Raw genomic sequence first — 14,312 nt, forward strand, 5'->3', positions numbered from 1 at the left:
GAACTGGCATGGACATTAGCCTCTCTCTCCACTTACCTTACAAAGCCGACAAAGACAAAGAGCAGGCGCCATTTTACATATGTAAGTCGGCGCCCACCATTAGCCAAGCAGAAAAACCTGACTCTGGTGGGGAGAAATAACAGGAGGTTAAGACCTAGTGAAAGTGTGAAGCTAACGAATTGAGACTGTGAAAATCTGAGGGGGGGTGAGAGAACTCACCGAGTACACAAACTCAGTAACCTTGGCAACCCAATGAGAGACTGCAGAGAAATTTGAGACCACACTGAGGGCTGCATAAATTCTTTGTGTGGTCACAGGGGTAGAGCAGACGAATACCCACAGGGGGCAGATTTCATACAACAACTACCCTCAATTCCACTCAGCTGGAATTCCCAACTGAATCAAAAAAAAAAAAAAAAAGAGAGAGAGAGAGAGCAAGAGAGCAAGTGAGAGAGAGAACAATCTGCAAGAGTCAGCTTTGGCACACCCTTAACCCTGAAGAACCAGAGCTCTCTGGCCACACCCATCACAGCCTCTAAGGGTCCATCAAAAACAGAGAATCCACTTAAATCAGAGTCATAGTATAATGAGAAAAAGCACCACAGTGAAGAAACCAAAGAATATCTTCACAATGCCAAACAAATGCAGAAACCGAGGTAACAAGAACAAGGAAGACACTATGACGCCCCCAAATGAAAAAGACACCCCAATTCAAGATTATGAAGATGATGAGATAGAAGAAATGCAAGAAGCAGATCTCAAAAAATTAATAAGAACATTAAGAAGTTCTCAAAAACAAATTCTTGAACACAGAAATCTTTAATGAACAAGACAGAAAATCTCTCTCATGAAAATAAAATATTAAGGAGGAATCAAAATGAAATGAAACAAGTAGTAGACAATGAAACTGTGATAGTGATGAGAAATCATAATGAAGTGAAGAATTCAATAGATCAAATGACAAACACATTAGAGACCTTAAAAACAGAATGGGTGAAGCAGAAGAGAGAATATCAGACTCAGAAGACAGAGAACAGGAAAATATACAGTCAAACCAAAGAAAAGAAGAGGAAATTAGAAATCTAAAAAATATTATTGGGAATCTTCAGGATACTATTAAAAAAAACCAACATTCGGGTTCTAGGAGTTCCTGAAGGCATGGAGAGGGAGAAAGGATTAGAAGTCCTTTTTAGTGAGATATTAGCAGAAAATTTCCCAGGTTTGGAGAAGGACAGAGACATCCTAGTACAGGAAGCTCATAGAACCCCTAGTAAACACGACCAAAAGAGATCCTCACCACGACACGTTGTGATTAAACTCACCACAGTGAAACATAAAGAAAAGATCCTAAAATGTGCAAGAGAGAAACGTCAGATTACTCTCAGAGGATCTCCAATCAGACTCACAGCTGACTTCTCATCAGAAACCCTACAAACTAGGAGGGAATGGCGAGATATAGCCCAGGTACTAAGAGAGAACAACTGCCAGCCCAGAATATTATATCCTGCCAAGCTCTCATTTGTGAATGAAGGTGAAATAAAGACTTTTCATAGCAAACAGAAATTGAAAGAATTTGTTGCCACTCGTCCAGCCCTGCAAAAGATGCTTAAAGATGTGTTACACACAGAAACAAAGAAACACGGTCATCAATATGAAAGAAGTTAAACTAAGGAAACCTCACAGCAAAAGATCACAGGGAATTCAAAGCATATATTAGAACTTATCTTTGGCAAATGGCAGGGCAAAATTACTATTCATCAATAGTTACATTGAACATTAATGGCCTGAACTGTCCAGTTAAAAGACACCGATTGGCTGATTGGGTTAAGGAACAAAACCCATCTATTTGCTGCTTACAAGAAACACATCTTTCCAACAAAGATGTATACAGACTGAAAGTGAAAGGCTGGAAAAAGATAAACCATGCCAACAGAAATGAAAAAAAAAAGCAGGCGTAGCCATCTTAATATCAGACAACATAAACTTTACTACAAAAACTGTTAGGAGAGACAAAGAGGGACACTATATAATGATTAAGGGATCAATTCAACAGGAAGATATAACAATTATCAATGTATATGCACCTAATTATAGGGCACGGGTTTATTTAAAAGACTTGTTAAGGGACTTAAAGGGAGACTTAGACCCCAATAAAATAGTACTGGGGGACGTCAATATTCCACGTTCAGAAATAGACAGATCAACAGGACAGAAGATCAACAAGGAGACAGTAGATTTAAACGACACTATAGCCCAAATGGATCTAACAGATATCTACAGAACTTTTCATCCTACACATAAAGTATTTACATTCTTCTCAGCAATAGGTGGAACCTTCTCTAGGATTGACCACATTCTAGGCCATAAAGAAAGTCTCAGCAAATTCAAAAGAATTAGAATCATACCATGCAGCTTCTCAGACCATAAAGGAATGAAGTTGGAAATTAGCAACTCAGGAAACCCCAGAAAGTATGCAAACACATGGAGACTGAACAACATGCTCCTGAATGAACAATGGGTCATAGAAGAAATCAAAAGAGAAATCAAAAACTTTCTGGAAGTAAATATGAGGATAACAGCACAACATACCAAATCTTATGGGATACAGTAAAAGCAGTGTTAAGAGGAAAATTTATATCAATAGGTGCCTACATCAAGAAATTAGAAAGGCATCAAATAGATGAGCTTTCAATGCATCTCAAGGATCTAGAAAATCTACAGCAAACCTGACCCAAATCTAGTAGGAGAAGAGAAATAATTAAAATCAGAGAAGAAATCAACAGGATTGAAAAAAAAAAGAATTACAAAAAATCAGCCAAATGAGGAGCTGGTTTTTTGAAAAAATAGAAAAAATTGACACCCCATTGGCCCAACTAACTAAAAAAAGAAGAGAAAAGACCCAAATCAATAAAATCAGAGATGAAAAAGGAAACATAACAACAGATACCACAGAAATAAAAAGAATCATCAGAAATTACTACAAGGACTTGTATGCCAGCAAACAGGGAAACCTATCAGAAATGGATAGATTCCTGGACACATGCAACCTACCTAAATTGAACCAGGAAGACATAGAAAACCTAAACAGACCCATAACTGAAACAGAAATTGAAACAGTAATTAAGGCCCTCCCAACAAAGAAAAGCCCAGGACCAGATGGATTCACTGCTGAATTCTACCAGACATTTAAAAAAGAACTGACTCCAATTCTTATCAAACTATTCAGAACAATTGAAAAAGAGGGAATCCTCCCAAATTCTTTCTATGAAGCCAGCATCACCTTAATTCCTAAGCCAGAAAAAGATGCAGCACTGAAAGAGAATTACAGACCAATATCCTTGATGAAGGTCGATGCAAAAATCCTCAATAAATTTCTCGCCAATAAAATGCAACAACGCATCAGAAATATCATCCACCCAGACCAAGTGGGATTTATCCCTGGTATGCAGGGATGGTTCAGTGTGCACAAAACAATCAACATGATACACCACATTAACAGACTGCAGAAGAAAAACCATATGATTATTTCAATAGATGCAAATAAAGCATCCGATAAAACTCAGCATCCTTTCATGATGAAAACTTAAGCAAACTGGGTATACAATGAACATTCCTCAAAATAATCAAAACAATTTATGAAAAACACACAGCCAGCATCCTATTGAATGGGGAAAAGTTGGAATCATTTCCACTGAAATCTGGTACCAGACAGGGATGCCCATTCTCACCACTGCTATTCTATATAGTTCTGGAAGTCTTAGCCAGAGCTATTAGGTAAGAAAAAGAAATTAAAGGGATACAAATAGGGAAGGAAGAGTCAAACTATTTTCTTTGCAGATGATATGATTCTTTATTTAGGGGACCCAAAGTCTCTACTAAGAGACTATTGGAACTCATAGAAGAGTTTGGCAAATTAGCAGGATATAAAATCAATGCACAAAAATCAACAGCCTTTGTATACACAGGCAATGCCATGGCTGAGATATAACTTCTAAGATCAATCCCATTCACAATAGCTACAAAAACAATCAAATACCTTGGAATAAACTTAAGAAGGACGTTAAGGATCTCTACGATGAGAATTACAAATCCTTAAAGAAAGAAATAGAAGAGGATACCAAGAAATGGAAAAATCTTCCATGCTCATGGATTGGAAGAATCAATATCATCAAAATGTCCATTCTCCCAAAAGCAATTTATACATTCAATGCAATCCCAATCAAGATACCAAAGACCTTCTTCTCAGATCTGGAAAAAATGATGCTGAAATTCATATGGAGATACAGGACGCCTCGAATAGCTAAAGCAATCTTCTATAACAAAAACAAAGCTGGAGGCATCACAATACCAGATTTCAGGACATACTACAGGGCAGTTGTTATCAAAACAGCATGGTACTGGTACAGAAACAGATGGATAGACCAATGGAACAGAATTGAAACACCAGAAATCAATCCAAACATCTATAGCCAACTTCTATTTGATCAAGGATCCAAAACCAATCCCTGGAGTAAGGACAGTCTATTCAATAAATAGTGCTTGGAAAATGAGATTTCCACATGCAGAAGCATGAAGCAAGACCCCTACCTTTCACCTTAACAAAAATCCACTCAACATGGCTTAAAGAACTAAATATATGACCTGACACCATCAAATTATTAAAGAGCATTGGAGAAACCCTGCAAGATATAGCTACGGGCAAAAACTTCTTGGAAAATATCCCAGAAGCACAGGCAGTCAAAGCCAAAATAAACTATCGGGATTGCATCAAATTGAGAAGTTTCTGCACTGCAAAAGAAACAGTCAGGAAAGTGAAGAGGCTACCGACAGAATGGGGAAAAATATTTGCAAACTATGCAACTGATAAAGGTTTGATAACCAGAATCTACAAAGAAATCAAGAAAATCCACAACAACAAAACAAACAACCCACTTAAGAGATGGGCCAAGGTCCTCAATAGACATTTTTCAAAAGAGGAAATCCAAATGGCCAACAGACACATGAAAAATGTTCAAGATCACTAGCAATCAGGGAAATGCAAATCAAAACCACAATGAGGTTTCACCTCACCCCAGTTAGAATGGCTCACATTCAGAAATCTACCAACAATAGATGCTGGAGAGGATGTGGGGAAAAAGGGACGCTAACTGCACACCAAAGGGGAAACCTGTTGAAGTGAAATGGACACTATGAGAAACAGTGACTTGATCAGCTCTTGTCCTGACTATTGATGTACAATGTAATACTAATCCATTTTAGTATTTTTTGTTCTAGTATTATTGGTTGAACTCTGTAATTAACACGTAATTATTCTTAGGTGTTTAAATTTTAACTGAAAAGTGATCCCTGTTAGGAATTTGGAAAACATTATGCTGAGTGAAATAAGCCAGTCCAAAAGGGACAAATACCATATGTTTTCCCTTATTGGTGACAACTAACCTAGCACAAAAGAGGAAACCTGTTAAAGTGAAATGAACACTATGAGAAATGGTGACTTGATCAGCCCTTGTCCTGACTGTTGATGAACAACTTAATACGTTGTGGGCAGCCGCAGGCATTCGCCCCTTTTGTTTACACTAAACATATGGATGGAGACATACAGGCACAGACAATTAGGCTAAGGAGATTCCAGGAAGAGGCAGGAAGAACTGTATCTCACTGCTAGATTTCTCACAAGAAATGATGTAGATAATCAGCCACACCTGAAACTAGCATTTATTACCTAGGTGTTTTATTATACTCTTGTAATCTATGATTGACAACATTTTGTGATCCGTTAAGCAAAGTCTTTTAGATATGTAAATCCTCTGTGAGCCTTCTTGTGTACAACTGGTCATGTTTAAATACTACTGGACTTGTTGAATAAATGAGCCTTGATCAGGATTTGTCTTGGCTCCATTCTTTGTGTCCTTGTCCCGCATTCCCACTCTCTGTTTCAGGAAACCCGGTTCATTGTGCTGCAGGCTGGCACAATACGTTATCCCTCTTAGTATTTTTTTTGTTTGTTCTACTTAATACTTTTGGTTGAATACTGTAATCAATTCACAGTTATTCTTAAGTTTTGAAACTTAACTGAAAAGTGATCCCTGTTAAATATAAGAGTGGGAATAAAAGAGGGAAGAGATGTGCAATTTGGGACATGCTCAAGCTGACTTGCCCCAAACGGTAGAGTTAGAAACATACCAGGGGATTCCAATTCAATCCCATCAAAGTGGCATGTACCAATGCCATCTCACTAGTTCAAGTGATCAATTTCTGTTCACAATTGATCATAATGATAGGACTAAGAGCCAAAGGGATCACATAAACAAGAATAGTGTCTGCAAATACTAACTGATAGAATAAAAAATGGCGAGAACGATCCAACATGGGAAGCGAGATACACAGCAGACTCATAGAAGGGCAGATGTCCTAAACAGCACTCTGGGCTCAGAATCAGCCCTTAAGGCATTCGGATCCGGCTGAAAAGTCCATGAGAGTATTTCAGGCATGGAAAGCCAAGACACTCTGGAAAAAACAAACAAACAAAAAAAACAAAAAAACAAACAAACAAAAAAACCTAAATGCCTAAATGAAAGATCTCTGTGAGTGAGATCCCAGTGGAAAGGACAGGTCATCAAAGAAGGAGGTACCTTTCTCTGAAGGGAGGAAAGAACTTCCACTTTCACTACAACCTTGTCTAAATATGATCAGAGCCGGTGAACTCAAAAGGCTTCCATAGCCTTAGCAACTTACGACAAGAGCCTAGGGTGATTACTGATGCCATAAACAAGTGTGTCAATTTGTTAAGTCAACAACAGGAGCCACTGTGCACTTACTCCTCATGTAGGATCTCTGTCCTTAATGTGCTGTACATTGTGATTTAATGCTATAACTAGTACTCAAACAGTATTTTTCACATTATGTTTCTATTTGGGTGCAAACTGTTGAAATATTTACTTAATATATGCTAAATTGATCTTCTGTATATAAAGAGAATTGAAAATGAATCTTGATGTGAATGAAAGGGGGGAGGGAGAGGGAAAGGGGAGGGTTGCGGGTGGGAGGGACGTTATCAGGGGGAAGCCATTGTAATCCATAAGCTGCACTTTGGAAATTTATATTCATTAAAGAAAAGTTAAAAAAAAGAAAAATCAAAATGAAATATTATCAATGAAGAATTCAATATTTCTAATAAAACATATAGTGGAAAGCCTTAACAACAGACTCTGACCCAGAAGAAAGAATATCCAAGCCACATGACAATCTTTGTAAATTTCCTAGCCAGAAAATAAAGAAAAAAATAAGAAAAACTGAAAAAGTGTTTGAGGTCTATGGGAAACCATCAAACAAATAAAAATATGTATCTTAGGTATTCCTGAAGCTGTGGAAAAACAGAATGGCTTGCAATATTTATTGAAGAAAGATATGAACATCCAAGTACAGAAAGTGCATGGAACTCCTGATGGGCATAATCAGAAGAGTCCCATTGTCAGGATTCTATAACTGTAGCACATCTGCTGCCACTGTGAAGTAATAAATAATTTAAAAGTGAAAAAAGTATTTATAAAATTAAACTAAGCAAAACAAAAAATTAAAGGTAAGTTAAATAATAGAGGGAACATTAGCATGGCTGACACCATACAAGGAAAATTCCCAGGAATTAAAACATCTTTGTCACCAGATTTCAATCATTGTAAATTATTATTCAAAGTAAGAAATATATTTTAGATCACTATTTTATCTCTGAAAAATTGTACATATATATGTGTATACAAAAATTAAATAATATATTTTAAATAATATATATTCTCAAGATAGATATTGATGCTTTATTCATCTTTATTATTGTTAAATTCTATTGTATTTAACTTTATTTTGTCTATTTTAAAAATAAATTTTGAGCATCACTCATTATATTAATTTTACACAGGCTGCTGATCTGCAGTCTGTTCACTACTTGTTGATTTGAATATTAAAGCTTGTAAGATAAATAAACATATATTCCTATCCAGCTTAATGTCAGAGCTCTAATTTCATTAAAATCTTAGCCTGCTGCCCAGTGATTAAAGTGGGGAGCACTGCAGTCCTGTAGCAGAACTCTTTAAAATCATGACATTTGGATGTGTAGCCCATTCTTGGACTTTCTGTCTTCTAGCTAGTTTTTTCTTCATTTTTTACCTTTTTTTTAATATTTGACCCTAACCATTAGGCAATTCTTTCCCCGTCGTTCATCTTATCAATTGTATCTATGTGTAAGGATGTGATTATCTTAGCCAAATGAGGCAATCATTGAAGATTTTAAGAGGAAATTAAAAATCAAGATCCCTACTATTTTTTGCTTTATTTTAATTTTCCATCAGATACCACATTAAATTTGATATATCTGACTTCAAGTTTTAATCTTGTTACAAATATAGCACAGGGCAGAGAAGTTGCTTTTGACAGTTTCATATTATAGCCTCTTAGCCATGCTGGATTTCTAGCAAGAAACAGAAAGGTTCATTTTTTTTCACATTATATATATTTGTTCATATATTGTTATTATATATTTATTCACTGTATATTTATATTTGTTTGCATTATATATATATATATATATATTTCTGTTCCCCTTCTTTCTGACAGGTAGGCTTAAAGCAACGCCTCTTTCTTAGTAAGCATTGACATTTGTCTCTTTTAGTCCCCTATTAAGGAGTGAACATAAGTCATGACTCCCATTAGTAGAGAGGCTTTTTTTGGAGAGTCCTATTTCTCTTCAGTGTCTCATATTCTTTCAGAACCTTGAATGTGAATTATAAATTATAAAAATCAATATTAAAGCAACTTTTTTTCTACCACATATTGAGATTGAATCTTGCCAGCCATGGATTTCTAAGAAAAGTGCTAGATGCCAAAATAAATTTGAATTTCAGATGAATAACAAGATATTCTTAATACTTGCTATCTGATATAATTTTTGCAACATACTTATACTAAAATTTATTAATATTTCTGAATTTAAATTTACTTGGGTGTTATAAGCTTATTTGCTAAGACTAGCAAACCTGTCCTAGTGCCAAAGAGAAAAATCCGCACTACTCATCATATCATTTGGATTTATTTTCCTACTCAGGGTTTATCATTTGTATCCCTTAATACCACATAGTGATTTAGCCAATATACACAGTCTGTACATATTCTCATTGACCCTAGGAAGGGAACAAAAGAATTTCAAAATTTTTGAGGACTGAAATTTGTTTTTTGATGGAATTGATGGTTTTAGTCAATCAACTCATCATTTTCCTGCTTTATTCTAAATGCTGCATCATCCTTTAAATTTTTTCCATTTGTTTGAGTAAAAAAAGTAAAAAGAAAAAAATACTAGTGTTTGAGCCGGCGCCGTGGCTCAACAGGCTAATCCTCCACCTTGCGGCGCCGGCACACCGGGTTCTAGTCCCGGTTGGGGCGCCGGATTCTGTCCCGGTTGCCCCTCTTCCAGGCCAGCTCTCTGCTATGGCCAGGGAGTGCAGTGGAGGATGGCCCAGGTGCTTGGGCCCTGCACCCCATGGGAGACCAGGAAAAGCACCTGGCTCCTGGCTCCTGCCATCGGATCAGCGCGGTGCGCCGGCTGCAGCGGCGGCCATTGGAGGGTGAACCAACGGCAAAGGAAGACCTTTCTCTCTCTGTCTCTCTCTCACTGTCCACTCTGCATGTCAAAAATAAAAAAAAAAAAAAAAAAAAAAAAAAAAAAAAAAAAAAAGGGCCCCACCCTAAAAAAAAAAAAAAAAAAAAAAAAAAAAAAAAAAAAAATACTAGTGTTCACTGTAAATTTTCCTCCTTTTTTGATCCATTGTTATTTTTTACTTGTACTGGTCAAATGCAAGTCACATTAATGTTTTGATATAATGCTCCTGATATCCCTGTCATTTTCAAATACATAATTTTTTTTTATTTTTTCACAGAACTGTTTATTTTGGAAAATATATTGATTATTTATTTGCCCACCTGTCAACAGTTTGTGTTTTTTATTAGAATACATGTAACCTAACAGCAAGCACTCCATCTTCCTAGTATGAAATCTAACAAAACATATGAAAACTCCATCTCACAGATTTTCTATAATGAACATTTTCTTTGCATAAGTCAGCTTCTTTATTTAAATTGATTTGCAAATTTTTCTGTTTATCTTTTGAAAACATGTTCTTTTTATACAAAATGATGTATATTCAAAAAGATGTGGTAGTCCAGTTTTCATTGATATTCTCAAAATTCAGACAATCTAATCTTCAATGTGTTTCTACCCATTTACATGCTTAGTTTACAAATGTGTTCACATTATATAAATTGGTTATAAAGATTTCTAAGTTACAGACTTCTGAAAATACATTGTTTATGGCTGTCCCTCTTTCATTAGATATTATCTCTAATCACTAATAGGCTTTTCTGAGGAGCTTAGGTGAATAAAATACTGTACGAAGCACTTCTTCAATCTACAATAGGATATTTAATTTCATGTGTCTTTTACATCCAGTTACAGTGTTTATAGTCATATTCTTATATTTTTAACATGATTATTTTTACTCGTATGCCAAATAACTCTATGTAATACAGATACCACGGTTCTCTTAACCCAACTCTGACTATGCATTAAGTTGACCTTTGTAGTCATAAAGCAAGCATTCTTTATCATTTGCAGGTGACTTTTAATGCTCTCATAAGAGCATCACCAAATCCTTGTAACCCTCTGTTCATACATTTTCTTACATATAACACTTTCTTTTAATCATGCCACCACAATTTAGTTAAATTATTTTCAATAGCTGTAAATGGTGCCATAGCCTCTTTACAAGGTTTCCTGACTAATAGTCTATTTAATGTATATTAAATAAGAAGTAATAGTCAGCTAAGGCAAGTGTCCTTTTGATCCCATTACTCAGCTTCTTATAGCACTATCATGTTGCCAAATGGCCACTTATATCAAATGAAAATTACTGACCATGTCTTTTAAAATATTACATCAATTAACACAGAGAGACCCTGCAGTACACAGATATACTTTACTGGAATGAGTTCATCCCATTCCATCTCAGCCCATGTTCTATAGCATTTTTGAATATGGTTTTATGGCTCAATATGTGAACTATTAGCCTCAGTAAAAAGTATAAGAAGATTTTTTCCTTTCAGGAAGGTGTGTACAATATCAGAATCATATTGAAGTTGCTATTTTACCACATTAATGGTGAAGGCACATAAGATCTTTAAGCATTTGTTTCTTAGTTACCCTATGTGTTTTTCTAAGTATAGATGATACTGACTATCTCATGTAGAAAATTAATAGTCCATGTGGTGTGTATATATATATGCCTAAAATCAATGTCAAAGGAAATAAAGTTCTAGTAACATGTGTGGCAAACCAAAAAATAAATGGCAAGAAAATATATAAATATTAACTCAGTCTCTCACATGTCAACTCTGAATACAAACATAACTGAGTTTCATTTTTTCAATTTTAATTAAATAAATATAAATTTCCAAAGTACAACTTTTTGATTATAGTGACTTTCCCCCCATAACCTCCCTCGCATATGCAACAATCCCATCTCCCAATCCCTCTCCCATCCCATTCTTCATCAAGATTCATTTTGAATTATTTTTATATACAGATCAACTTAGTATATGCTAAGTAAATATTTCAATAGTTTGCACCCACACAGATACACAAAGTATAAAGTACTGTTTCAGTGGTAGTTTTACCATCAATTCTCATAGTACAACACATTAAGGAAAGAGATTCTACATGGGGAGTAGGTACACAGTGTCTCCAGTTGTTGATTTAACAATTGACACTCTTATTTATGACATGAGTAATCACCCAAGGCTCTTGTCATGAGCTGCCAAGGCTATGAAAGCCTCTTGAATTCACAAACTCCAGTTATTTAGACAAGGCCGTATTCAAAGTGGAAGTTCTTTCCTCCCTTCAGAGAAAGATACCCCTATCTTTGAAGGCCCATTCTTTCTGCTAGGATCTCACATATAGAGATCTTTCATTTAGGTCATGTTTTTGCCATAGTGTCTTACCTTTCCATGCCTGAGAAACTCATGGATTTTTTAGCCGGATGCGAATGCCTTAAGAAGTGATTCTGAGGCTAGAGTGCTGTTTAGGGCATCTGGCATTCTATGAGTCTTCTGTGTGGACTGCTTCCCATGTTGGATTGCTCTCTCCTTTTTAATTCTATCAGTTATTATTAGCAGACACTAGTCTTATTTATGTGATCCCTTTGAATCTTAATCCTATCATTATGATCGGTTATGAACTGAAACTGAGATGGCATTGGAACATGCCACCTTGATGGGATTGAATTGGAATCCCCTGGCACATTTCTAGCTCTACCGTTAGGAGTAAGTCCACATGAGCATGTGCCAAACTCTACATCTCCTCTCTCTCTTATTCCCACTCTTATATTTAACAGAGATAATTTTCAGTTAAATTTAAACACTTAAGAATAGTTGTGTGTTAATTAAAGAGTTCAACCAATGGTATTAAGTAGAACAAAAAAATACTAAAAGGAATAAAGTCAACAGTCAGGACAAGGGCTGATCCAGTCATTGTTTCACATAATGTCCATTTCACTTCAACAGGTTTCCTTTTAGGTGCTCAATAATTTGTCACAGATCATAGAGAATGTATGATATTTGTCCCTTTGGGACTGGCTTATTTCACTCAGCATGATGTTTTCCAGATTCCTCCATTATGTTGCAAATGACCGGATTTCATTGTTTTTGACTGCTGTATAGTATTCTATAGAGTACATGTCCCATAATTTCTTTATCCAGTTTACTGTTGATGGGCATTTGGGTTGGTTCCAGGTCTTGGCTATTGTGAATTGAGCTGCAATAAACATTGTGATGCAGACATCTCTTTTATTTGGCAATTTAATTTCCTTTGGGTAAATTCCAAGGAGTGGTATGGCTGGGTTGAATGGTAGGGTTATAATCAGGTTTCTGAGGAATCTCCAGACTGACTTCCATAGTGGCTTTACCAGTTCACAGTCCCACCAACAGTGGGTTAGTGTCCATTTTTCCCCACATCTTGCCAGCATCTGTTGTTGGTAGATTTCTGTATGTAATCCATTCTCACTGGGGTGAGATTTAACATCATCATGGTTTTGATTTGCATTTCCCTGATGGCTAGTGATCCTGAACATTGTTTCATGTGTCTGTTGGCCATTTGGATTTCCTCTTTTGAAAAAATGTCTTAGTCCTTGGCCCATCTCTTAAGTGGATTATTTATTTTGTTGTTGCGGAGTTTCTTGATTTCTTTGTAGATTCTGGTTATGAATCCTTCATCAGTTGCATAATTTTCAAATATTTTTCCCATTCTGTCTGTAGCCTCTTCACTTTCCTGTCTGTTTCTTTTGCAGTACAGAAACGTCTCAATTTGATATAATCCCAATTTTAAATTTTGGCTTTGACTGCCTCTGCCTCTGGGGTCTTTTCCAAGAAATCTTTGCCTATGTCTATATCTTTCAGGGTTTCTCTGATGTTCTCTAATAATTTGTTGGTGTGAGGTCATAGATTTAGATCTTTAATCCATGTTAAGTGGATTTTTATGTAAGGTGTAAGGAGGGGGTCTTGCTTCTTGCTTATTCAAGTGGAAATCCAGTTTTCCCAGCACCATTTGTTGAATAGACTATCCTTGCTCCAGGAATTGGTTTTAGATCCTTGATCAAATATAAATTGGCTGTAGATGTTTCAAACTTCTATTGCTGAAAGTAGAATTCTTTAGTTGCATACAAATAAACAGCAAAAAGAAATCAAACCGACAAAGAAAGACATACAAGAAAATTATTCCCTCTACAGTGTATTTTCTAAGGCAAATAAACAACAAAACTTGAAACAAATTGAAACAAGTATGTTGACAGTGAAATGTCTCTCTAAGGAAAGAAATATCAAATATTTAGGGAATAAAATATTGGCATCAAAATGAAGCAATCAGGAAAATATTAAGTAAATAAAGTTATTTAAGGAGTCTAGCTAATAATCATGAACCTTGATATAAAGGAAATATAGCTGACATATATTTTTAAAACATCTTAAGTGGGTTTTGTTGTGGAGTAGTGGGCTAAGCCTCTGCTCATAGAGTTGGCATCCAATATGGGTGCCAGTTCATGTCCTGGCTGCTCCTCTTCCTATCCAGCTCTCTGCTTATGACCTGGGAAAGCAGTGGAATGTGGCTCTAATGCTTGGCCCCTGTGCCCATGTGGGAAACCCATATGAAGCTCCTGGCTCCTAGCTTCAGATTGGACCAGCCCCAGCCATTGTGGCCATTTGGGGAGTGAATCAGGGGATGG

This window comes from Oryctolagus cuniculus, chromosome 4, assembly GCF_964237555.1.
Source record: "Oryctolagus cuniculus chromosome 4, mOryCun1.1, whole genome shotgun sequence".
Classification (NCBI taxonomy): Eukaryota; Metazoa; Chordata; class Mammalia; order Lagomorpha; family Leporidae; genus Oryctolagus; species Oryctolagus cuniculus.